This window comes from Schistocerca cancellata, chromosome 2 (assembly GCF_023864275.1).
Source record: "Schistocerca cancellata isolate TAMUIC-IGC-003103 chromosome 2, iqSchCanc2.1, whole genome shotgun sequence".
NCBI classification, from domain to species: Eukaryota; Metazoa; Arthropoda; class Insecta; order Orthoptera; family Acrididae; genus Schistocerca; species Schistocerca cancellata.
The window spans coordinates 100,412,580-100,440,212 of record NC_064627.1 but is presented as its reverse complement, the minus strand read 5'-3'; the positions used below and the strand labels follow the sequence as shown (position 1 = coordinate 100,440,212).

The window sequence follows — 27,633 nt, the reverse complement described above, 5'->3', positions numbered from 1 at the left end:
TTTCACAATTGCAATGGCTAATATCGCTCTTACATGAACCTATGATCTTGCAATGTTAATCACTTAAATATATTACACAGATGTATTTCCGAAATTTCATCACTCTATATTACTTATTTTTGGATGTTGTGATTTTTTCCGTCCGTGTGTTAACAGCAAGCCAAACAAAATCTCCATAATGTTATACAACAATCTACTTTTATCAGTGAAATTTACCCTTCATGGATTATAAACATCAATAATCTTCATATAAAATGCTGCATGAGAAAAAGTCACAGCCCCCTTGCCTATGCAGTAATGTGAAACGAAACGTGGTTTAAAAACATAAAGATGAGAGTATGTCGATGACTGATCTTTGTCTTTTACACTGTGCCGTATCTATGAGCCGACCGTAAATAAGTACATCAGAACAGAATCACAAGTGGAAAGTAACACTTCCATCGGAAATTTCGGCGTCCTACCATGCTGCCAGTCCGTGCAGCTGGCTGTTATGTGAATTTGTTTCAGTGATTACAAAATCAAGTCAAAATCATGTATTCCGTAGCCAAGACAGTTAGTGAATATCGTTGTGGACGACAAGGGAAGTGAATGTTTCGAACAGGTTGTAATCACCCTCGTTCAGTGTGGAGCCTCTTTCTTTACGGCAAACTCGTGAATCAATGCTCTGTGTAAGTTGGTGGTCTGTTGGATTGATTCTAGCTGCGAATATTTAAAATCTGTGTTAAGATTCTCGTATTAGGCAACCGTTTTAACGATACAAACAAACCCTCTTCACCATTTTTAACGCCATCTGAAGAACGTAAAATTACACCGTGGCTCCAAATCCGCATTAAATACGACGGACCTTCTCTACCCACAGGAGAGTCTGTGTAGGTAGGTCCATGACAGAGGCGGAAGTCGCACCAGATCGAAACCGTGTCTCCAGTAACTTTTCTTACAAGAGAGATTTTTTTATTAACTAACCTTTCCTCATGTAACGACACAGAGCTTCTATTCCTTACTGTATTTGATTTTGAGCTGTTGAAAATATTGGTGCCAGAGTAGTATTCGAACTAATATCTCCCCTTCCGCTGGATTTGTCCCCTTCAAAAAAAATGGTTCAAATGGCTCTGAGCACTATGGGACTTAACTGCTGAGGTCATCAGTCCCCTAGAACTTAGAACTACTTAAACCTACATAACCTAAGGACATCATATACATTCATGCCCAAGGCAGGATTCGAACCTGCGACCGTAGCGGTCGCGCTGTTCCAGACTGTAGCGCCTAGAACCGTTCGGCCACACTTCGAGACGATACATATCCATCGTTTCATTGTTTTCCCAAAATCCCCAACTACTCAGGGTCTCCACAAAAGCCTCGTGTCTGGACTGGAATCCACGTTTCGCACAAAAGTTTACGTCCTGACATTTCAAGTCGTAGCATGCGCACATGAAACTACAGGTGACTAATTATTATGGTTTCTGTCGACTCTCCGTGCTTTGTGGACAGTAACGATGGACATCGCTTTCAACAGCCAATCAGACACAGAATTTTTGTCACATCATTTCAAGTTCAAACATGTAACTCCTAGTTAATGTCGAAAAAGAATTCGACAGCAAATTTCTTTTTCTAGGTAGTCAACAGCGATGCTAACTACAGGGTTCGACTCCCAGTCAGCACAGAAATTTCTTTCATGTCATTTCCAATTCAGACATGTGCACATCTCGCTACTGATGAAATAGACAGAAATTTAAAATCTACTCTTGACTAGAAGTCAACAACGATAGTTGCTGGGTTCGATTCCTGTAAGACAAAACTTTTTCGTCTCGTCAACTCAGTTTGTCATCTCACTACTGGTGAAAAATTACAATTTGTAACATTTGATTGTGCTTAGTGAACACTCCTATTACGTGCTGAGTTCGAATATCCGTCTAACGCAAAGCTTTATCCCACGTCATTTCTAGTTTAAACGTATGCACGCTTTACTCCTTGTGATTGAAACCATATTTAAGATCATTCGTGGTTAATTAACAGGAACAATAGTTCTAGAGTTCCGGATCCCTGCCATTCCAAAAATTTTCGTCATACAGTTTCAAACTGAAACTTTCTGATATGTCATTTATTGTAATAAATTTTAATTTCCAAGCGTAATGACTATAACATCTCTAACAACGTTTGTTCTGATGTTTGCATTATCGTGGTATTAATTTTTATCCGGACTGATAGCCACACAGAGCAGTTATCTCTTGTGGCCTCTTGCAGTAACCATTTTGCATAGTCAAACGACTGTACCGAAAAGAGAGCAGTGGACCTGCCACACAGTTGCTTCATGTGCGTTGCATGCAAATTACTGAAGGCTCAATGAAAACGATAAATAAAAAAAATTGTAACTTGGAGTGGCGTTTGTACACAATGCCTCACGGAAAAACCTCGGGACACAAATTCAGCATGGGCAGAAAATGTTACAATTATGTCGTTATGCGATAAGATATCGGCAGATCCTGATCAAATTCCAACATGTCGCTAATAAGGGTCTCTAGCCTCAGCTTGCCAAGCGATAGAAGAACATTAATCAATTCTGGAGCAATCTGATTGTATTTAGTTAAGTACCAAATTTTTACCATCGAGCCAGAAACATACATTGCTACTAGTCTCCATTTAACCCCCAGGTAACGCCCCGCATTTTCATCAGCAGTTTCAGGAAATAAATAAATAAATACGGCCAAAAGTAACGAGAAACAAACTAGTTTGTCCTTAAGAAGGTACATGATTTGTTCCCACTTCACAAGCTCGATAATGACCACTATCTCCAAAATCTAGCCATTTGCTGTATAATACTGCCTTCGGGTAATATTGCCATCTTCTTCTAAGCCTCTAAACACCACACTCTGAAGGACAAAGCAGCCGACCATCTATCAATACCAGAAGCTGCAGCCGTAAGGTACGCGCTTAAAAGTCGGAATCTGGTAGTGAAACTCATTGCCCAAACACACGAAGATGATTTTGAGTTCGTTTAAACTTTTCAGTCTCAAAATTAACTTGATCAAATCCTGTGGAACCGAATGTCTCTTTTGAGAAACATGTTACCGAAATTAATCACCATGTATTGCGGTCCTCTGGCCACTAGCACCTCCACCAACTCCTCGATTCTGCGAGTACCCAGCGGTCCCTGAAATTGTTTAAAACCTATACATTTCATTGTCGGTATTGGTTTTTTGAATGGCATCTTGAAGCACTCATGAGTTGGCACTGGTCTAGTCCCCTATGTGACTAAAAGCGAAATTCTCTAACGTCTGCGTTCTGACCGAAGCTCACATAGCTCTCTCTTTGTAAACATTAGAAAGATTCTCATAACGTCATGAGAAACGCTCACATTAACAACAGGGCAGCCGACAATGGTTGTAAACAGATGAGACCATCCAGCTATCGTACCACGTTCAGCACCTAGCTATTTAAATTCACTGAAGCTCTCATATCTCGTTCCGTTAAGAGAAATCACATTTCAACCAAAAATTATAAAATGATCGGTGCAAAGTACTGCTCTACAAATTCGTTCCCAGAAGCACGTAAATGAAATCACAGTAAACCATTCTAGTTATTGAAGGAAACGTATTCATGTCTTTTTACTAGTTCCAGAACATACTACACACAGGGTGTATCATAATTAATGACGTAAACGCATACAGTTGAAAGTATACGACACCAGAAGCAAAACATTGTCAGTAAACATAGGGTCGAAAATGCATACCTTAAGAGCTACGAGCAATTTTTCATCTCCGATACTGTGAAGCAAATCTCTTCTACTGCAAGCTCTGTGCTTTCCACATTTTGGAAAGCAGTAGTACGGACCAAAATAAGAAAAAATGTCCAGTAAAAATTTGCTCTAAAATGCGTACCTTAAAAGTTATGAGCAATTGTTCATCAGAAAAGTTGTGTATGCAAGTAGCGAAGATTAGCACATGCTCATAGCTCTTAAGGTATTCATTTTGGAGCACATGTTTACTGGACATTTTTTTCTTGTTTTGGCCCACATTACCATTTCCCAAAATATGGAAAGCAAAGAGCCTGCAATAGAAGAGATTTGCTTCAGACTATCGAAGATGAAAAATTGCTCGTAGCTCTTAAGGTATGCATTTTCAACCCAATGTGTACTGAGACTTTTTTGCTTCTAGTATCGTGTACTTTCAACTGTATGCGTTTACGCTACTAATTATGGTACACCCTGCACAATTTAAATTGTTGAGGAAGTGGTGTGAAATGGTAGTCTTTGCAGCTACACCTAGAAACCGTCAGAAGTGGTTGTAGATTTCTATTTACATTACCAATGTCCATTATCAACTTTTCTGATTAGGTGTTTTGTTCTGAAGATTAAATGAACAGGCTAAAAGCGGATACTGCATGTGGCGAACATTCAATGCTTCCGTCTTTCCAACACCACATTAAAAGCATACTGAAAATAAGTGAGATAAAAACCTTATATACATATGACTAATAGTAACAATAATGAACATAGTAATAATTAACCTTCCGCTACTCGCACAATATTTCCTGATACTATCACTCACGCCGATGACAGTTGTCATCCACTACAAAAATGATGTAGTTAGACATTTTGAAAGGTGTATATGAATGATTTTAGAAGTATGATATTTAAATGTCAATATAATACACTTTTGGTAACTTTTCAAAATAGTACTAGTACCTCCATGACAACAGCCAACTTGTCATTATCTCTTCAAACACCTCTGTCAAGGATATTATCGAACTTCGGACATCTCAAGTGCACCCAGAAATGCAAGGACTTTCATTCATGCATAAGTAGCACGATTCAAGTCCATTGGACTTTGATTCATCCTACAAGTTTGATAAACATTTTTTAGAATATCTCAGAGATACATGCAGATGCTACAAACCAATGAAAGCTCTGATCTTTATAACATTCGTTTCTTTAGCATTCCTTTCACTAGATAAGTTACAAGGACTTTCATTGATGTAAATATTAGTATACGTTGCAATAATGCGTATTTTATTTTCATCCGAAAATGGCTTCACAATTGATTTTGTCTTTGTTATACGAGCTTCATTTTTGCGCCCAGGTGATCGCGTAATACAATTATAAGACCTCGTTCTAACTGGGGTAGGATATTTACTTTTCCTACATTTATCTCTTCCACTTTTTCCTAAAAGAAATAGATCCTCTTGAATTAGTTATTCCTGTGACTTATATTCATCATTTTCTGACACTTATTGTTCTGTTTCTGAATCATGACCACTTTCATGCACATAATCCTCGTTCTCTGAGTCACTAATATCACTGTCAGGGTCTTCATCACTCAGCTCATTGAACCACTCCAGCAATACATGCACATCTTCGCTAAACTTTGTCATAGGTTGTTTTTTTTTACCTTTGACATTTATTTCACAAACTAAAAGTATACAGAATATTTGTTTTTCGTAGGTAAGTACTCTAGATAAAAACTGTAACTGATTTCGATGCGCCTAAAATTACTCACATGAAAATAGGATTGGATTTAGGAAAGAAGTAAAGTAACATACACTTACTTTGATTCACATTGTAACAGTAACGCTCGTGCGAATGACCAGTGTCCTCCAAATCATAATAATGTTTCGACAACAGTGCAACCCTGCGGAACTAAAATCCAGTGGTGGCTGAAGCTAACCGATGGAAAGTTAACGGAAAGGTACTGAAAATGGAGTGAACTCAATCCAGTCCAATCAGACAAAAAGAGAGCGGAAAAATCATGTGGACGACCAGTGTCAACCGCCCGAGCAACGGAGGATTAAATGTAGCACATTCCATCAGTCATCTGATGATTGTCGAAAGCTGCTTGCCCAGTCAACACAAAAACAGCAGTACGTTCTCAGAGGTTCGCTTCAGATTCCAATGCTATCGGTTTCAGATGTGTTAGGGAAGGAAGCAAAAATAACCGACTTGATATACGTATATAAAGTTTCCAGCGAGATTCAGGCATATGGCTACAGGTGCATTCATAGCAGCAAACGAGCACTAAAGCGCACAGCTAGTGAGACACCGATGCTATGACCTTTCTCTCACTGCTGCACTAGCGGCCAAGAGAGAAAAGAAAGGTAGATTGCTCACATAATGAAAAGAAAATGTACTCGTAAAATGATCAGCTTATAGTAAAAAAATAAAATTTCGTACTCATTACCACTTATTACCCACGCCCGGGTTCCCGGGTTCGATTCCCGGCGGGGTCAGGGATTTTCTCTGCCTCGTGATGACTGGGTATTGTGTGATGTCCTTAGGTTAGTAGGGTTTAAGTAGTTCTAAGTTCTAGGGGACTGATGACCATAGATTTTAAGTCCCATAGTGCTCAGAGCCATTTGAACCATTTGAACCACCACTTATTACGTAAGAATGTTTCATAAAACTTACAAAAAAATACATATAGTGAATTCAGAAGTACGGGGTGCATTCAAGTTCTAAGGCCTCCGATTTTTTTTCTCCGGACTGGAAAGAGATAGAAACATGCGCATTGTTTTAAAATGAGGCCGCGTTCATTGTCAATACGTCCCAGAGATGGCAGCACCGTATGGCAGATGGAATTTTACCGCCAGCGGCTAGAATGAGAACTGTTTTAAATACTTAAAATGGCGACGTTTTCCTTACTTGAACAGCATGCAATCATTCGTTTTCTGAATTTACGTGGTGTGAAACAAATTGAAATTCATCGACAGTTGAAGGAGACATGTGGTGATGGAGTTACTGATATGTCAAAAGTGCGTTCATGGGTGCAACAGTTTAATGAAGGCAGAACATCGTGTGACAACAAACCGAAACAACCTCGGGCTCGCACAAGCCGGTCTGACGACATGATCGAGAAAGTGGAGAGAATTGTTTTGGGGGATCGCCAAATGACTGTTGAACAGATCGCCTCCAGAGTTGGCATTTCTGTGGGTTCTGTGCACACAATCCTGCATCACGACCTGAAAATGCGAAAAGTGTCATCCAGGTGGGTGCCACGAATGCTGACGGACGACCACATTGCTGCCCGTGTGGCATGTTGCCAAGCAATGTTGACACGCAATGACAGTATGAATGGGACTTTCTTTTCGTCGGTTGTGACAATGGGTGAGACGTGGATGCCATTTTTCAATCCAGAAATAAAGCACCAGTCAGCTCAATGGAAGCACACAGATTCACCGCCACCAAAAAAATTTCGGGTAACCGCCAGTGCTGAAAAAATGATGTTGTCCATGTTCTGGGACAGCGAGGACGTAATCCTTACCCATTGCGTTCCAAAGGGCACTACGGTAACAGGTGCATCCTACGAAAATGTTTTGAAGAACAAATTCCTTCCTGCACTGCAACAAAAACGTCCGGGAAGGGCTGCGCGTGTGCTGTTTCACCAAGACAACGCACCCGCACATCGATCTAACTTTACGCAACAATTTCTTCGTGATAACAACTTTGAAGTGATTGCTCATGCTCCCTACTCACCTGACCTGCTCCTAGTGACTTTTGGCTTTTTCCAACAATGAAAGACACTCTCTGTGGCCGCACATTCACCAGCCGTGCTGCTATTGCCTCAGCGATTTTGCAGTGGTCAAAACAGACTCCTAAAGAAGTCTTCGCCGCTGCCATGGAATCATGGCGTCAGCGTTGTGAAAAATGTGTACGTCTGCAGGGCGATTACGTCGAGAAGTAACGCCAGTTTCATCGATTTCGGGTGAGTAGTTAATTAGAAAAAGAATCGGAGGCCTTAGAACTTGAATGCACCTCGTATAATTCATCTCCATTCCTGGAAGTAAGTTGAGTATCACTGAGTTGCCAAACACTTTCTGTGATGTCGCCAAGTTTCAGCTATTCCAGCAGTAGGAGCACATTTTTGGACGGCTCTCAGTGTCTCACTCTAGTGCTGTTACCTACTCCTAGCTCTAGCTGCCCGTCTCAGGTAGGGAGGCCCAGCCTGAGGCCAGGCTTCATTTAACACATAGGATATCCAAAGTGAACTTTACACTGATACTACTGGCTAACATTGCCTGAATGTGTCTAACTAAACTTAAAATCAAAACATCTAGTAATTTTTTATAATTGTATTACTATTTGTTTATGTGTATAATTTTGTAATAAAAGCAGAACTGAGTCAAAAAATTGTCAAAGATGAAAAGTCTTATGTAAAACTTTTATAAAGAACAGTTTCTATGGTAAGGGCAGTTAGGTATTTGACCTGTCCAGATTAGCTCTCCGATGATGTTGTGGCGCCATTGTTCCCTGAGCCTCATTGACCTGTTAGTGGAGGCCCTTGCACCACGCTCTCTGTCTGCCCCTGTCCAGCTTTCGGACGTCCCGCCTATCTTTTACTTCCGCCATTTTTTCCTTGAACTGAGCTACGTCCATCTTGCGATACTGCCAACGTGCTTGATGGCCAAGAAGGCAACCTGTGGCTTTTTTCAGCGGAACAGCTCACCGGATGTGGCTGATGTGAAGTGTTCCCAGGTCGACTGGCGTGCCGTTTGGCAATCGATGTGCACTCCTTACCTTGCAACTGCCGTCCGGTCTGCATGGTATCTTACGGTCAATGGTCACTCCTTCACGCGATTCACTTTGCAGACACCCCACTATGCGTCGGCTGTGATGTTCTGGACACAGACGGGCATCGCCTGGTGTGCTGAACGGCGGTAGGTGTCTGGTTCTTGGTGCGACAGATGCTGGCAGTAACTACAGGTACGACTCCCCATCAGATACCCCCTGATCTGCTCCTCTATCCGGACTCGAGATAAGTTGCACAAAGACGAACTCCGTGAAGTGGGTCTGTGGACACGCAGCGAGAAAAATGTCCTCGATTTCTGGCGCTTCTGTAATGGACGACATTGTGCAGTCCCAAATACAGACAATTTTTCTCTAATTTGCTTTGCAGTGTCTTTCTTAACGCACTCCGAAGTTGAGGTGTTATCCAATGCGAAGTTGATCCACGCATTTTCCTGACATGGTACTGGTTATTCTCTGGTCAGTGGATTGTTCTCCTCGGCTACGTCGGTCTCCTGATACGCTCGATGGTAATAAAATAAAACACAAAAAAAAAGAAAAAGAAGAAGAAAAATCAATTAATAAATAAACTTTGTTTCCTTGAAGTGCTTCATTATCCCCTGCACCTTCCTTCGTTCTTGGTGGAGGGAACGGGATTGCGACTCCTGCCTGCTCTGCTTCCCCCCCCCCCCCCCCCTCCTTCCTTTGGGCGCCAGGAAGACTCCTTAAAAAAAGTAGGTGTGCACGCTAAAACGCCGCGCTTCCGGGACAAGGTGGTTCGCCGGCACCGAATCGAATCCATCTGGCGGATTGAGGACGAGGATTGGTGTGCCAGCCAGCCTGGATGCGTTTTTAGGCAATTTCCCATATTCCACTAGGTGAAAACCGGGCTGATACCCAAGTCTCCACCCTGTTATACGCTTCGCTAACATTTAGAAAACTTTCGCTTACTTTCACATGAATGACATTACACACATGAAGTTGGGGTTCAGAGCAAATGCTTTGTCGGTTACATTATCGCTAGAGACCAGCATTTCGCTTCTTTTTCGATAGGTCGTTAAGCAGACAGATCGAAAATCAGTAAGGAAATCTTAATAAAACTTCTCCATCATAAGTCTTCTTACTACTTTCAGTATCTCATAGGCCTAATGGTGGAAAACTGAGGATATTGCAGATGTGCATGCTTGATAATTCCTGCATTATTCTCCCTCTGCTGACAGATTTTTGGTTTTTGTGAAGATACAACTATATTAATAAAATTGAGACACAGAATAATTTGCTAGTCCAACGGCCTCGCCGCAGTGGTGACGCCGGTTCCCGTCATATCACGGAAGTTAAGCTCTGTCGGGTTGGGCCAGCACTTAGATGGGTGACCATCCGGTCGGCCGAGCGCTGTTGGCAAGCGGGGTGCACTCAGCCCTTGTGCGGCAAACTGAGGAGCTACTTGATTGAGAAGTAGCGGCTCCGGTCTCGGAAACTGACATACGGCCGGGAGAGCGGTGTGCTGACCACATGCCCCTCCATGTGCGCGTTCTGTGACGCCTGTGGGCTGAGGATGACATGGCGGCCTGTCGGTACCGTTGGGCCTGCAAAGACATGTTCGAACCGAGTTTTACAATAATTCGCTATATGGATATCTTTATGTGTATACTCCCACTGACACATTTCCGCACAATTTGCGTATAACAAGGGACTAGTCTTTGAAACAAATCATTTCCATGGTAAACAAAGGTAGTGTCTTACGAATTCGTGACGATTTAGACATACTCGTGTTACAGATACCTCATGTTTAAAAAAATATTCTTTATTCATAAGATTACCTTGGTACGTTGTAAATGATATCTGTTAGTACAGTGCCTATTTTCATAACTTTTTGTTGTTGGTTTATTGAACACAAAAGTAAACAAAAGAGATTGATTCCTTATTTCTAGAATTCCAGAAGGCTTTAGATACTGTACCACGCAAGCGAATTGTAATGAAATTGCGTGATTATGGAATGTCGTCTCAAATGGTTCAAAGGGCTCTGAGCACTATGGGACTTAACATCTATGGTCATCAGTCCCCTAGAACTTAGAACTACTTAAACCTAACTAACCTAAGGACATCACACAACACCCAGTCATCACGAGGCAGAGAAAATCCCTGACCCCGCCGGGAATCGAACCCGGGAACCCGGGCGTATGAAGCGAGAACGCTACCGCACGACCACGAGCTGCGGACTAATGTCGTCTCAGTTATGTGACTGGATTCGTAGTTTTCCGTTTGAGTTCTTGGTACGCTACTAAATTCAGAGCACACAAAAACGACACTGACTTTATAATTTGTCCATTTCATGCTTCGGTTTCTAACGCTTGAAGAAAGTTCTCATAAGATATAAATTCGAGGGACGTCCATAAGTAACGCAACATAACTTTTTTTTCTCGGGCTATTTCTGTTGAAAAAAATGCAGAATTTGTTGTCATAGGCGCTTGCACGATGTCTACGGAGACCTAGCAGTGAACAAAAGCAGTGTAAGTCGTTTGACGTGGCGTCTGTCATCATGGTAAAAAGGTGTAGCAAACCCGTCCAATCTCTCGTATGTCGGCTGGCGGCACACAACTGCGACTCCAGTAATGTTAGACCGTGCGGACACTCTCATTCGAGTTGATTGACGGATCACAAGCAAACATCTCGCTACTCAACTGGACGTCTCTATTGGCAGTGCTGGGCTACTCAAAGGTGTGTTTCTCACTGCCTAATGGAAGACTGTAAGAGCGCTGTGGCTGCTGGTCGTATGCTCCCATACGCTTGCTTGGAGTGGGTCTGATCGCCCATGACTGACTAGCCCGACCGCCACCATTTATGTTCCCATAATTGTTTCGTGACATTGGTGACACCTGGTGATGGAGCCAGTTTCGAAACCGGTCGTAGAATTACTGGCAACTGAAGCGGTTTTTTCTTCTATAAACTATGTTGTCAAGATTATTGAATAATAAGAGCCTGTTTACATTTTCGTCCGCAGCTTGTGGCCGTGCGGTAGCGTTCTCGCTTCCCACGCCCGGGTTCCCGGGTTCGACTCCCGGCGGGGTCAGGGATTTTCTCTGCCTCGTGATGACTGGGTGTTGTGTGCTGTCCTTAGGTTAGTTAGGTTTAAGTAGTTCTAAGTTCTAGGGGAGTGATGACCATAGCTGTTAAGTCCCCTAGTGCTCAGAGCCATTTGAACCATTTTTTTGTTTACATTTCCCTGACAACAGGTACAAAATATTGCAAGACAGTGAACGTAACTGAAAATGGAAATGGTATAAGATGTCCTAAGCCTTGAGGACAATAGATGTTTTACAAAGTCCGATACCTTAAAGTTAGTAAATAAAAATTTGGAGCTGATATTGTTATGTTACTTTATGAATCAATATCTATTCGAGGTAGTATGACTTGAATAAGTTGAACTGTATTTATTAGAATTTTTTTATCATCGTGTAAAAGATGTACCTATTCTTGAGACACGAGAGTTTTCTATTAAGGACGATATTCGCTTGAGGAATGGTCAGTATTCGTTTCCCAGAGGAATTGCCAGTATTCAATGACACGACAAGGGTGATCATTCGAAGGAAGAAAGTCCAGTAAACATGGTCTCTAAAATCCATACCGTAAGAGCTATGAGCATTTCTTCATCTGCAGTGTGAAACAAAGCTCTTCTACTGCAGGCTCTTTGCTTTCCATGTTTTGAGAGGTGTTAGTATCGACTACAACAAGAAAAAAAATCTTTGGTGGTTATGGGCTCGAAAATGTTATACCTTAAGAACTATGAGCATTTGTTCAGTAGAAAAGATACGTTTTACAATAGCGAAGATAAACAAGTGCCCCTAGCTCTTAAGATATGGTCTTTAGAGCGCATGCTTGCCGGACACTTTTTCTTGTTTTAGTCCATACCACCATTTCACAAAATGTGGAAAGCAAACAGCTTGCAGTAGAAGAGATTTGCTTTACACTACCGAAGATTAGGAAGTACTCATAGTTCTTAATATAGGCGATTTAGAGTCCATGTTTATTGACATTTTTTCCTTCGAACGATCGTTCCTGTCACATCGACGGATACCGACCATTCCTCCCGGGACAGGATGCAAACGATAATTCTTTACAACGTAGCAGAGTGCTGTAGGTGAAGTCGAGACGAACACAATGGGACAGGACACGTATGGTTTATCAACCCGGGAAGCAGTCTCAAATTGACCTACAAAAGCAACCTACGCTACGGCATTGCTCGTCGTGAGAGATTTTGGCAAAAATCGTCCTTCAGTGTTAGAAATTCCTTGTTATTGCACTTAGAAAATGTAAAATTGACGTCTGTATAAATTTTACCACACAATATTGTGAATACTAAGAGCATAAAATTAACAATTTAATCGTTTTTTGTGTGTGACCTTCTTAGCACTAAACTACTGTGGTTATAGCGTTGAAGTTTAAATACAGTGGCAAACGTAATTGGTTTTTACACAGAATTTACAAAAGTATTTTTCCTTTCATTATTCTCTCACGGCAGTGATGACATTAAAAAGTCAGCCTAATAGCTGACTAAGTCTATGGCGTAAGTGAATGAGAAGATTTCGTGCGGTGTGAATGCGCTACAACTCATGTGGATTTTGATGGTCGATTTAAGGTTATTTCTCAGCCTGATAGACTGTAAGTGTACAATATCAAATCATTCGTCTCGATATCCCCTGCACCTCTGTGGCCCACTCTAAACAGTTGTCGCTTACACGCTATAACCAACCTTCCATTGGGGTAGTTCTGAAATTATCATTGCGTTTCTGACGGCTTTTCACTAAACGGTATTACCGTCTAACGACGACGTTGCGGTCACGATAGAGATAGCGGGACAAGGCCCAACCTAAGGCACTATTCTGTAACTTATAACTTGTAACTTAAAATAATTTACTTTTGGTACACAGTCTGCATTAGTAGTGTCCGTAGTTGCTGGCATGTTCACATAAACTGATTTAGCTAGATTGAAATCCGAAGGAAAAGCTCCTGTAGTTTCGCGTCTCTGAAGACTACATCTTACTTCTTGCACTCGCCAGTGCACATTGTCAGACGTAATTTTGCCAGGTGCAAGAAACTGTCGTGATCCGTTGGACACAGGATAAGTCACACCTAATTTGCATGCACGCGTGTGTGCGGCGCTGCTGCCGTGCGACTTACCTCAGTATGCTGCGTGTTCCCGGAGTCCGTCCGCTTTCATTGCACGGGCGCGAAGTTAGAACGCCTGCCCCCCTGTCACGGTAAACAGAACTCCTTACACGTCGCTACTGTGATAAGAGTGCAGGAAGCGCCCAGCGGAAGGTGATGCCGGGACCTGGCGCTCCGTCAGTTCCTCGAAATGCCGCTCACGGACTGGCTTCTGCGTACGGACGGGAAAATCCGGCCGATTATTACCGACACCGCTATTTTAGTTCTGAATAAGCGGTATTTCTCGGTACTTGTTTGGTTTCGGTTATAGCAGGTGCTTTTACTTCTTACTGATAAAAAACCGAAATATCGAAATTAGCAACAGCAACAGTGCTAAAGTTTTTCTTTTTTGTGGTATGCGTACTGTAAGACCTTCGGTACACACACCATCAGATTATTTGACTTGTCGCTCTAACGAAGTAGGCGAGTGTCAGCAATATGTCGCGTGGTCTTATCGTGGCGTGTTTATCTTCTGCCGTTAGGTCAGACGATAGAAATGCCACTTGCACGCTCAGAGTAGCAGAGTGATGGTGACCAACTTTAAACAGAACTTGATTAATTTTCACACACATTTATTAAAATAATAAAAAGCATAAAAATAACTTAAATTGGTTCTGGATGCTATTTACAATTGACAACCTGAAGCTCCTTTGGTCTTGGTACGTTAATCTTATTCTCACAATCTCTGATACTTGACAAATTGTCTACACATTTCTCTTCATGGCTATGTACAGGAATATGATAATCTTATTAGGCGCAGACTGATACTTGACTATAGACTGGTACAGACTAATGCAGACTGGTACAGACTGGTGCAGACAAATGCAGACTGACTACTCGGAGGTCTGTACACTCGTTATAATACCTTGCGCGTTCATGTATCACTGCGTGAGTGTGATCCGCGAGGAGAAAAGGTTCTACATTAGCAGCAATCTCATTGGCTGCATTACATATTAACACGCAGATAGGCGGAAGCAGAATTTGGTCCGTCTCTAAGGCAGCGCCATCTCGTAGTGCGGAGGCGGACGAGCGCTGTGCCTGCGCTGTTGTGCTTAGCGGGGCACGCTGTAGTTCAGATGGTTCAAATGGCTCTGAGCACTATGGGACTCAACATCTTAGGTCATAAGTCCCCTAGAACTTAGAACTACTTAAACCTAACTAACCTAAGGACATCACACACACCCATGCCCGAGGCAGGATTCGAACCTGCGACCGTAGCAGTCCCGCGGTTCCGGACTGCAGCGCCAGAACCGCTAACCCACCGCGGCCGGCGGCACGCTCTAGTGGGGAAGCTGTGTACGTGCTGACTACGCGGAACTACGTACACAACATTTTTTAAATACACCTTTCTTATAAATGAATGACTCGCTTTTATTTGTAAAATTTGCGTTGCTTTGAAACATTGCGTTATTTTTGAAAATGAGAAAACCGACCGGTGTTATTTTAAAAACGATATCGACAGCAACGACCGACAAACACATGGCATTCGAACTGGTGCATCATTGCTGAGACATTAATGTACGGTACCTGTTACCACGTGGCGTATCCTATTAGATGGTATGCGTGTGCAAGACTTGGCCCACCTTGTGCATCTAGAGGGTGATAATTGTTGAACTATATGCAAAAAAAAACTTAAATTAGTTACAAACTATGGCGTACACACATTCCATTCAACATGTAAACGTCACTACAGATGTACAGAATTAGATTATGACATGTTCGATACGCCTGCCATCATTGGTGATGATGTACCACAGACGAATAGCGAAATTCTGCATGACCCACTGAAGTATCAGAACATCGATGCAATCGATGACCTTCTGAACGGCTGTTTTCAGTTCAGCAATGGTTTTGTGGCTATTACTGCACACCTTGTCTTTAATACAGCCCCACAAAAAGGAGTCGCAGGCGTTCAGATCCGGAGAATATGGCGGCCAATCGAGGCCCATGCCAGTGGCCTCTGGATACCCCAAGCCAGAATGCGGTCCTCCAGCACATCAAATACTCCTGCTTCCATGGGGTCGAGCTCCGTCTTGCATGAACCACATCTTGTCCAAATCAAGGTCACTTTGGATAATGGGGATGAAATCGTCTTCCAAAACCTTCACGAACCGTTCGGTAGTCACCGCACCATCAAGAAATATCTCACTGATTATGGCGCGACTGGACATTCCAACCACACAGTCACCCGTTGAGGATGGAGAGACTTCTCGATAGCGAAATGCGGATTCTGAGTACCCCAAATCCGCCAATTTTGCTTATTGACGAATCCAAACCAAATGAAAGTAGGTTTCGTCATTAAACCAAACCATAGTAATTCCCATCGTGCCCCGCGGCCAGCCGTGCAATTTGAACGTTCTAAAGCAAACCGTTCAGATGTCATGACGCTATTATTTCATTTAATTAATAATTGTCACCCTGTAGACATCCCCATGCTGGCCTCTACCTGTAAGGTTACGATATAGGGGAGTAATGATTAGAAACAGCACGTTTCGTCAAAACAGAGTCTGGAAAAAGTCTGCGTGTCCTGCTCTAATGTATCACAGAGCTTGTCAGGAACCATTTCTGCGTACTGTTGACGCTGCATCTGCTTTGTTGATTTCATATTTGTAGTTATTCTTCGTATCAGAATGCCTCAAACTCCTTCCGTGCGCAACACAAAAGGATTAGGGTACTGCAGATTAGACCCAAAAAATTTTTTCAGCCACATGTAAGATTTACGCGCTTAAGATTCAATTCTACTGGCGTCTATGACAACCGTTCTCACGTCTATAATTTCGGTGCGTCTTGCACAGACAGAAGTCTACATCAGTCGCTTTTACAAGAATGGGATGATTTTGCCTTCTGGCATCATGCATCGCTGCTCGCTCTGGTGATTCCAAGAGATACATACATCTCGATGGATATGTGTCTCCAAAGTCTACGTCTTCACCGATCGCAAATCTATGACACTCATCTCTGTTCATCTAGTGTGCAGCAAGGCAACAGCTTCACCAATAACAAACACTGCTCTGTCACCTCTAGAGCCGTTTGCAACACATAAGTATGAGGCTTTCACGCTTCTTCTGCCAAGTTACGAAATGTGACTTTACAATATCGAGTACATTCACTGTGATTGTATGTCGCCTGAAGAAAACAGCTGGAAAGCTCTTTCCTACGTTAAATTCCTTGATTGTCAACACAAAACTGAAAAATCATGTTGCACTCCCTATTGAAGTTAGTCTGGCAAACGAGGAAACGAGTGGGAGTGTCTGAATTATATCATTTCTCTATCACATCTGGTATGCTTGCACAACGTTGAGGAATTTCTCAGAGTCCACATACGCGATCGTTTCACATTACATCTCCTGACACTGATACCATTGCAGTTACAGAAGAAACAAAATAATTCGTAAGCGATACTTCCGTCTACCCAAAAACACCGCCACGGGACAATATTTTATTGCTATTGACCCGATCTGCTAAATACACTCCTGGAAATTGAAATAAGAACACCGTGAATTCATTGTCCCAGGAAGGGGAAACTTTATTGACACATTCCTGGGGTCAGATACATCACATGATCACACTGACAGAACCACAGGCACATAGACACAGGCAACAGAGCATGCACAATGTCGGCACTAGTACAGTGTATATCCACCTTTCGCAGCAATGCAGGCTGCTATTCTCCCATGGAGACGATCGTAGAGGTGCTGGATGTAGTCCTGTGGAACGGCTTGCCATGCCATTTCCACCTGGCGCCTCAGTTGGACCAGCGTTCGTGCTGGACGTGCAGACCGCGTGAGACGACGCTTCATCCAGTCCCAAACATGCTCAATGGGGGACAGATCCGGAGATCTTGCTGGCCAGGGTAGTTGACTTACACCTTCTAGAGCACGTTGGGTGGCACGGGATACATGCGGACGTGCATTGTCCTGTTGGAACAGCAAGTTCCCTTGCCGGTCTAGGAATGGTAGAACGATGGGTTCGATGACGGTTTGGATGTACCGTGCACTATTCAGTGTCCCCTCGACGATCACCAGTGGTGTACGGCCAGTGTAGGAGATCGCTCCCCACACCATGATGCCGGGTGTTGGCCCTGTGTGCCTCGGTCGTATGCAGTCCTGATTGTGGCGCTCACCTGCACGGCGCCAAACACGCATACGACCATCATTGGCACCAAGGCAGAAGCGACTCTCATCGCTGAAGACGACACGTCTCCATTCGTCCCTCCATTCACGCCTGTCGCGACACCACTGGAGGCGGGCTGCACGATGTTGGGGCGTGAGCGGAAGACGGCCTAACGGTGTGCGGGACCGTAGCCCAGCTTCATGGAGACGGTTGCGAATGGTCCTCGCCGATACCCCAGGAGCAACAGTGTCCCTAATTTGCTGGGAAGTGGCGGTGCGGTCCCCTACGGCACTGCGTAGGATCCTACGGTCTTGGCGTGCATCCGTGCGTCGCTGCGGTCCGGTCCTAGGTCGACGGGCACGTGCACCTTCCGCCGACCACTGGCGACAACATCGATGTACTGTGGAGACCTCACGCCCCACGTGTTGAGCAATTCGGCGGTACGTCCACCCGGCCTCCCGCATGCCCACTATACGCCCTCGCTCAAAGTCCGTCAACTGCACATACGGTTCACGTCCACGCTGTCGCGGCATGCTACCAGTGTTAAAGACTGCGATGGAGCTCCGTATGCCACGGCAAACTGGCTGACACTGACGGCGGCGGTGCACAAATGCTGCGCAGCTAGCGCCATTCGACGGCCAACACCGCGGTTCCTGGTGTGTCTGCTGTGCCGTGCGTGTGATCATTGCTTGTACAGCCCTCTCGCAGTGTCCGGAGCAAGTATGGTGGGTCTGACACACCAGTGTCAATGTGTTCTTTTTTCCATTTCCAGGAGTGTAGAATACTTATACTGAGTTGTATGAATGTGTTCAATTAGTTGGTTGGCTGATTTGGGGCGAGGGGAGAGGGGACCAAGCAGCGAGGTCATCGGTCCCTTCGGATTAGGGAAGGATGGGGAAGGAAATCGACCGTGTCATTTCAAAGAAAACGTCCCGGCACTTGCATGAAGCGATTTAGGGAAGTCGTGGAAAACCTAAATCAGAATGGTCGGACGCGGGTTTGAACCGTCGTCTTCCCGAATACGAGTCCACTGTCCTAACCACTGCTCCATCTCGATCGGTTTGTTAGTTAAATATCCCTGGAATAAAGACGCAAAATGTTTAAGATGGGATGGCTGTAGAATGTCTCAAACTCCATCCATACGCTGCACACGAATTTGTCTGGCGAGTTCTATTTTACAGACATATAAGACAAGGGTAGCATTCCAAACCTGAGAGTAGTCCATACAGTCATGGAAATGGAAGGTTTTTGCGCTACAAATAACGTTAGTCACAGGTGTGTTGCTGGAAATAGCTTCCCACAACAGTTGCATCATGTCCTTTCCAGATCAGAAGACTGCTATCCAGTTCTGCGTCTGTGTTGTGACCTTACTTCAGTTTAGCAGACCTCGTTTTATAGACCAGTTTATAAAGTACCACGAATAAAGGAGCGTGACTACGAAAAGTCTTACTCTATTTACGCCTCTATAGCCAGATTACTGAATTTATAAACTGACTGACTAAAGACAGAGATGGCCTTAGGGTACAATTTATAGCTACAGCACTTCTTCTGCACAAACGAACATTAACAGAATCGTAAGAAATGGTGATAGAAACAAATCCTACGACTGTCGATGGATCAAATATCGAGACTTCCCGATCCACAGAGTGGTACTTTCAAGCACAGTTGTCTGGTACAGCTGTCTGCACTGCTGTGATCTGGGGTTACTAATAGCACCGTATCCATGCGATCAGCGTGTCAGTATCACAGGTCTATCAAGATGTGCGTGTGGCCCGCTTGCAGCGAAACCCAGCTTTGAAAAGCTGTATGAAACAACTATATAGGAGGGATCACTGGAGTTTTATGTGTCCTGACAAATGCAGTACTGCTCTATTGATTTTGCTTTAATACCTGGACCTAAAGGCTCTGTCTTTTCCTTTCTTAACTTTTGCTATGTAAATGAAAATGCTTGAAGTGAACTACTACCTTTCAATGTAGCTTTGTTACCCCACCATTAGTTATAAGTATTTTTCTTTCACTTAAATTATCTCTTTCTTTTAAATTAATGCTGCTGCAGTTGTAGATTTTTTTGTGTGTCTTTTGAGGGGATGTGTTACAAACGCGTATGCAGTGGTACTTTCAAAGCGAGTCGACATACCGCTATGTTTGATACGATCGCGCGTTAATTGCGGATTCCGCAGTTATTTTGTGAGCGCCGAACAACAGCACTGGAGCTGCTTGTTCGCTGTTGGGCTAAGCTTCGCGGTAAGAGCAAGTTGAATGTGACAGCTGTCAAACCACGCAGTCTATGTTTACATCGTAGTTACTCATGCTGCCACATTTTCAAGAGCAGTAACTTGGTTGTTGATGATTACAGGGATAAGTGGAAGGATGTATATAGCCTACCCTTACAGTGTTTATGGGATTAGTAACAGAACTGTTTGTGATTTACGAGGGTGGTTTGAAAAGCTCTCGGAACTGAATAGAAAAAAGTACTTACAGTGCTGAAACTTTTTTATTTTTCAGTGTCGTCTCCTTGTACATTAATGCACTTGGTCTAACGATATTCCAGTGCCTTGATCCCATCTCGAAAATGACTTTCCTCCAGGACTGCAAAATAGTTGCCAACTCCAGCAATCAATTCTTCGTTTGAAGCGAATCTTCGTCCACCAAGAAAACTTTTCAGTTTTGAGAAGAGATAGAAGTCTGACGGAGCCATATCAGGTCAATAAGGTGGGTGTGGCAACAATTCATACTCTAGTTCGTGTAATTTTGGCATGGCGACGGCAAATATGTGCGGGCGCGCATTGTCTTGATGGAAGATGACTTTCTTCCTTGCTAAATCTGCCCTTTTTTCGTGTATCTTATGTTGTAATTTGTCCAGAACGTTAGCATAGTATTCTCCAGTAATTGTTTGTCCAGAGGGATCTACGAACAGAGTCTCCTTCGCATCGCAAAACACTGATGCCATGACCTTTCCCGCCAAAGGAATTGTCTTTGCTTCCTTTGGTGGCGGAGAATCAGCATTTTTCCACTGCTTTGACTGTTGTTTTGTGTCTGGGGCATAGTAGTGCACCCAAGTTTCGTCTGTGGTCACAAACTGGCGCAAAAAATCTTGTTAGTTTCTCCTAAAACGGGTCAAACATTTTTCGGAACTGTCCATTCTCATGCGTTTTTGATCCAGCGTCAAGATCTTGCAGATATTTTTTTCATTTCTAATTATTCAGTTAAAATGTGGTATACCCTTTCAGATGATATCTGACAAGCGTGAGCAATCTCATGCACTTTCACTCGGCGATCCTCCATGTCCCTTTTGTGCACTTTTGCAATGAATTCTGGAGTAGTGACACATCTTGACCGACCACTGTGCGGATCATCATCTAAGCTCTCCCGACCAAATTTAAATTCATTTGTCCTCTCGGTAACAGTTGAATATGAAGGAGCAGAGTCTTCCGGTGTATTCTGGAAATCGACGTGAATGACCTTGGCTTTCATACCTTTCTTTACGAAGTACTCGACGCGCAAGTCGCAGAAGTGGCGTCACCTCAAAAGACTTGCAAAAGGCGATCAGGTCTACCCGCCAGGAGGCCCTCGCCACACGACGTTTTATTTTTACGAAGTACTTTATCACCGATCGAATCTCGATTTTTTCCATCTTCGCAAATCACTACGCGGGAATAACAAAAGCCACGTCACCTCCACAGCTCTCTGGCAAGAGCACTGACGTCGCATGTGTTTACAGGCAACAGTCCAATGTAGATCACGTGAACAACTAGTTGCGCTAGCGCTGACCTCTCGTGCTGATTCCGAGAACTTTTCACACCACCCTCGTAGATAATTAGCGACTAGACAGAACCACATTCTACACATCTACAAAATCCCGAAGCTAAATAATCAGCTATCGACCCAGTTAGGTTATTTCTAACAAGACCTTATATGGGAACAAACTTGGGAAAATTAAACACCTCTCAACGGCTTGAATGGCTTCCTCTCGCCGCTCTTGTCGTGAGGACATAATTCTAACTCGGCTGCATATTGGGCACTGTCGTTTCAGTCATTGTCATTTGTTGAGAGAAAACCCCGCAACGGATTGTTCTTACTACAACCAACCATTGACAGTGCACCATTTTCTGACCCAATACCGATTTTATAAGCGTTTTTAATTTATGTTTGCCGTCTGAATTATCAGACATTTTTGAAAATACGGCACGAGCTGTAGATCGAGTTTTAGTTTTTACTCGTCGTAATGCTATGGCGAAGGAAATCTAATTTTCGACTGTTTGAGCAACCTCCTCAAAGGGGAGGTGATCGTTTTTAGCTATCCCTTTACTACAGTTGTTTAGGTTCTCAGTGTTATCAACTTCAAATTGATTCATAATTGACTTAAAATAGTCATGACACGTATACTTATGATCTCAACTGTTTTGCACCCTAAAGCAACAAAAAAATTCTAACAAGACCATGTACAAATACACTGATCGCTTTTCACATTCTCTTTAATATCGCAGTATTTCAAAGAAATAAAAATTTTAAGAATAAAAAGGTACTCGTTCTTTATACACTGAAGACCCAAAGAAACTGGTACACCTGCCTAATATCGTCTAGGGCCCCCGCGAGCACACAGAAGTGCCGCAACACGATGTGGCATGGACTCGACTAATGTCTGAAGCAGTGCTGGAGGGAATTGACGCCACGAATCCTGCAGGGCTGTCCATAAATCCGTAAGAGTACGAGAGAGTGGAGATCTCCTCTGTACAGCACGTTGCAAGGCATTCCAGGTATTCTCAATAATGTTCGTGTCTGCGGAGTTTGGTGGCCAGCGGAAGTGTTTAAAGTCAGAAGAGTGTTCCTGGACCCACTCTGTTGCAATTCTGGGCGTGTGGTGTATCGCATAGTCCTGCTGGCATTGCCCAAGTCCGTCGGAATGCACAATGGACATGAATGGATTCAGATGATCAGACAGGATGCTTACGTACGTGTCACCTATCAGAGTCGTATCTAGACGTATCAGGGGTCCCATATCACACCAACTGCACACGCCCCACGCCACTACAGAGCCTCCACCATCTTGAACAGTCCTCTGCTGACATCAAGATCCATGGATTCATGAGGTTATCTCCATACCCCTACACGTCCACCCCTCGATACAATTTGAAACGAGACTCGTCCGACCAAACAACATGTCTCCAGACATCAACAGTTCAATGTTGGTGTTGACGGGCCCAGGCGAGGTGGGAAGCTTCGTGCCGTGCACTTGTCTAGGGTACATGAATGGGCCTTCGGCTCCGAACGCCCATATCGATGATGTTTCGTAGAATGGTTCGCATGCTGACACTTGTTGCTCGCCCAGCATTGAAATCTGCATCAATTTGCGGAAGAGTTTCACTTTTCTCACGATGAACAATTCTCCTCAGTCGTCGTCGGTCCCATTCCTGTAGGATCTTTTTCCGGCCACTGCGATGTCAGAGATTTGATGTTTTACCGTATTCCTGATATTCACTGGTACAACCGTAAAATGATCGTACGAGAAAATCCCCACTTCTACATCTTCATGGATACTCTGCAAATAAAATTTAAGTGCCTGGCAGAGCGTTCATCGAACCACCTTCACAATTCTCTATTATTCCGGTCTCTTATAGCGCGCGGAAAGAACGAACACCTATATCTTTCCCTTATTTTATCATGACGATCGTTTCTCCCTATGTAGGTCTCTGTCAACAAAATATTTTCGCATTCAGAGGAGAAAGTTGGTGATTGAAATTTCGTGAGAAGATTCTGTCGCAACCAAAAACGCTATTCTTTTAATGATTTCCAGCCCAGATCCTATATCATTTCAGTGACACTATCTCCCCTTTTTCGCGATAATACACAACGTGCTCCCTTTCTTTGAACTTTCTCGACGTACTGTGTGAATCCTATCTGATAAGGATCACACACTGCACACCAGTATTCTAAAAGAGGGCAGACAAGCGTACTGTAGGCATTTCCTTAGTAGATCTGTTACATTTTCTAAGTGTCCTGCCAATAAAACGCAGTCTCTGTTTAGCCTTCTCCACAACATTTTCTATGTTTTCCTTAGAATTTAAGTTGTTCGTAATTGTAATTCCTAGTATTTTGTTGAATTTACTAACTATAGCTTTGACTAATTTATTATGCACCCGAAGTTTAATGGATTCCTTTCAGCACTCTTATGGATTACATGACACTTTTCGTTATTTAGGCTCAACTGCCAATTTTCGCACCATACAGATATCTTTTCTAATTCGTTTTGCAATTTGTTTTGATCTTCTGATAACTTTATTAGTAGATAAACGACAGTGCCATCTGCAAACAACCTAAGACGGCTGTGCAGATCGTCCCCAAATCGTTTATATAAATAAGGAACAGCAAAGGTCCTATAACACTACCTTGGGGAACGCCAGAAATCGCTTCTGTTTTACTCGATGACTTTCCGTCAGTTACTACGAACTGTGACAGGAAATCACGAATCCAGTCATATAACTGAGACCATATTTAATAAGCACGCAATTTCACTATAAGCCGCGTGTGTGGTACACTGTCAAAAGCCTTCATGAAATCCAGAAATACGGAATCAATCTGAAATCTCTTATCAATAGCACTTAACACATCATGCGAGGAAAGAGCTAGCTGTGTTTAACAAGAAGGATATTTTCTAAATCCATGTTGACTGTGTGTCAATATACCGTTTTCTTCGAGGTAATTCATAATGTTCGAACACTTCATCGCCACCTCGGAGATGCCGTGTCCCATCGCTCGTGTGCCGACTGCAACACCACGATCAAACTCACTTAAATCTCGATAACCTGCCACCGCAGCGGTAGTAACCGATCTAACAATTGCGCCGATACTTGTTGTCTTGTATAGACGTTGCCGACCGCAGTGCCGTATTCTGCGTGTTCCGTATTTGAAAGCGCATACCTATACCACTTTCTTTGGCGCTTCAGTGTGAAAGGTTTATTTAAAAACGAAAAAAATTAGCACTGCTGCAATGACTAAGTAATATTTCGGTTTTTTCCCGGCTGTCAGAAAAAATAAAAATACCTGTTATAACCGAGACCAGAGAGATACGGAAAAATACTGGTTATTCAGAACCAAAATACCGCTATCGGTTTTAACCGGTAGGTTTTTCCCATCCCTGGCCTCAAGCGGTCGCTTGTGTCGCTTCAGCCCTAAACTGCCTCTGATCAGGTGGCAAAACATTTGCTAGAGAATGATGGCCATTGACTCTGTGATAAATTCATTGAATCTTATGTCAGTGTACTCTGAACAGTTGCTGCGTTCTAAGGCTTGTGAAGAATGCTGATACGGGTTTGTAAGAGCAGTCTCAGCAGACCCGTTGAAACGTCCCCTTAGAACAATTATACATGACTGTGCTTAAACTGACACACAATACTTTTAGCGCAACGCAATCTGACTTTCAAAAATCCCTACAAAAGAATGGCCCTGACTAACATTAACCTATACCTTTCACAAATCACTTACCTCACAAAAATCTTCATTACTCTAACTACTGCAATACAGCGAGTGCCACTACTGCCAGCTAAATAAAAGATTCAAACTACGGAAGGCACTAACTACTGATAGGCATAGTTAGCAAATGAAAGATTGTAACAGAGAACAAACAATGTATTTACCTTAATAGTGTTGAAAAACCATAATATACATGCTCATGACATCCAGTCTTACAAATTTCCAAACTCCGCCATCTCTCTCCCCACATCCACCACTGCTGGCGGCTGACCTCCAACTGCGCAACGCTACGCGCTGTTCACATCCAGCTGCCGCTGCCAAACACTACAATGGCAGACAACAATGCAAACTAGCCACAGACTGCACACAGCACAGCCAGTGATTTTCATACAGAGCGCTACGTAACGTTGCCAATAAGAAAACATAAACAGCCTACTTACACCGTCCATCACGAGCACACTAATGCCACGAAACTGCCGATCCCCGTAGCGAATGTGGCAAACGGACCCTTGTGCGGTGGAGAGCTCGAACGGAATGTAGGCTGTTCGGATGGCGGAGGCTGAAGAGGTTTCTTTCACGAGTATTTGACCGTTTGGGGAAGAAGAGCTGGCGACACAAGTTTATGCCCATCAGAACCTGTGAAAACGGGGCCTGTGTGAACTGGGGTCGCTTAATCCCAGCACCCCATTATCCCCGCTCGCTGCCCCATCCGTTCTCTCAAGCATCTGATATTTTTTTTTCCTGTTGCTGGCTCAGTTTCCTTTGGTCTCACACCAAGCATGATTAATATTAAGCGTAGCCCTCTATGAGGAGGAAGACGTGATAGAGGAAGAAATAGGAGTCGATACAGAAGAGATGGGGGACCTAGTATAAGAATCAGAATTTAAAAGAGCTTAGGATGACTTAAGATCGAATAAAGCAGAAGGGATGGATAACATTCCATCAGAATTTCTAAAATCGTTGGGCGAAGTAGCAACGAAACGACTATTCACTTTGACCTGCAGAATGTATGATTATGGCTATATACCACATGACTTCCGAAAAAATATCATCCACGCAACTCCGTGGACTGTGACAGCTGACAAGTGAAGAGAATTATCACACAATCAGATTAACAAGTCATGCATCCAATTTGCTCACAAGAATAATATACAGAAGAATGGAAAAGAGAACTGAGGATGTGTTGGTTTCGCTTAAGGAAAGGTAAAAGCACCAGAGAGGCAGTTCTCATGTAGCGGTTCATAATGAAAGCAACACTACGCAAAAATTAAGACACGTACCGAGGATCTGTCGACTTGCAAAAAGCGTTCAGCAATGTAAAGTGGTTCAATATGTTCGAAATTCTAATAAAAACAAGGTAAACTATAGGGGAAAATGGGTAATATACAATATGTACAAGAACCAAAAGGCAACAATAACAATGTAAGACCAAGAACGAAGCGCTCGGATGAAAACAGGGTTTAAGACAGGGTTGCAGTCTTTCGCCCCTACCATTTCAGTCTACACAGCGAAGAAAGAATGACGGAAATAAAAAAAATAATAAAAGTTCAAGAGTGGAACTAAAATTCGAGGTGAAAGGGTATCTATATAAAATTCCCTCATGAGATTGCTATGCTCAGTGAAAGTGAAGCAGAATTACAGGATCTGCTGAATGGAGTGAACAGTCTAATGAGTTCAGATTATGAATTGAGAATAAATCGAAGTAAGACGAAGGTAATGAGAAGTATCAGAAATCAGAAAAGTGAGATACTTACCGTCAGGATTAGTGATCACTACGTAGATGAAGTTAAGGAATTCTGCTACCTAGGTAGCAAAATAACCTATGACGGTTGGAGCAAGGAGGACATAAAAAGCAGACTAGCACTGGCAAAAAAATCCATTCCTGGCCATGAGAAATCTAGTAGTATCCAATGCACGCCTTAATTTGAGGAAGAAATTCCTGAGAATGTGCGTTTGGTGCAAATGCGGAAAACACTGACAAGAAGAAGGGACAGGATGGTAGGATATCTGTTAAGGTATCAGGGATTGACTTGCACGGTACTAGATGGAGCTGTAGAGGGCAAAAACTGTAGGGGAAGACAGAGACTGGAACACATCCACCAAATAATTGAGGACGTAGGTTGCAACTGCTTCTCTGATATGAAGAGTTTGGCACAGGAAAGGAATTCATGGAGGGCCGCTTCAAACCAGCCAGAAGAATGACGATTCAAAATAAATAAATTTAAAAAAGGGGGAAGGGATTGCATAACTCTACGAGAGTTGAGCTAAGAGACGACTTCAGACTCAGTTAAACAGATACATTGTTTCAGTGGGCCATAAATACTCTTAAGAAAAGCTCACACATTTAACAAATT

The 27,633-nt window shown here is 43.2% G+C and overlaps 1 protein-coding gene across 1 annotated transcript in view; it reads right to left on the bottom strand.

The window, feature by feature from the left end:
* Window positions 1-13,741, bottom strand: part of LOC126151236 (uncharacterized) — a 349,750-nt gene extending 336,009 nt beyond the window's left edge. The window contains exon 1 of the mRNA XM_049915929.1: window positions 13,670-13,741. The gene's annotated coding sequence lies outside the window, so the exon portion shown is untranslated. The remainder of the gene's footprint in view (window positions 1-13,669) is intronic.
* Window positions 13,742-27,633: the final 13,892 nt, after the last annotated feature.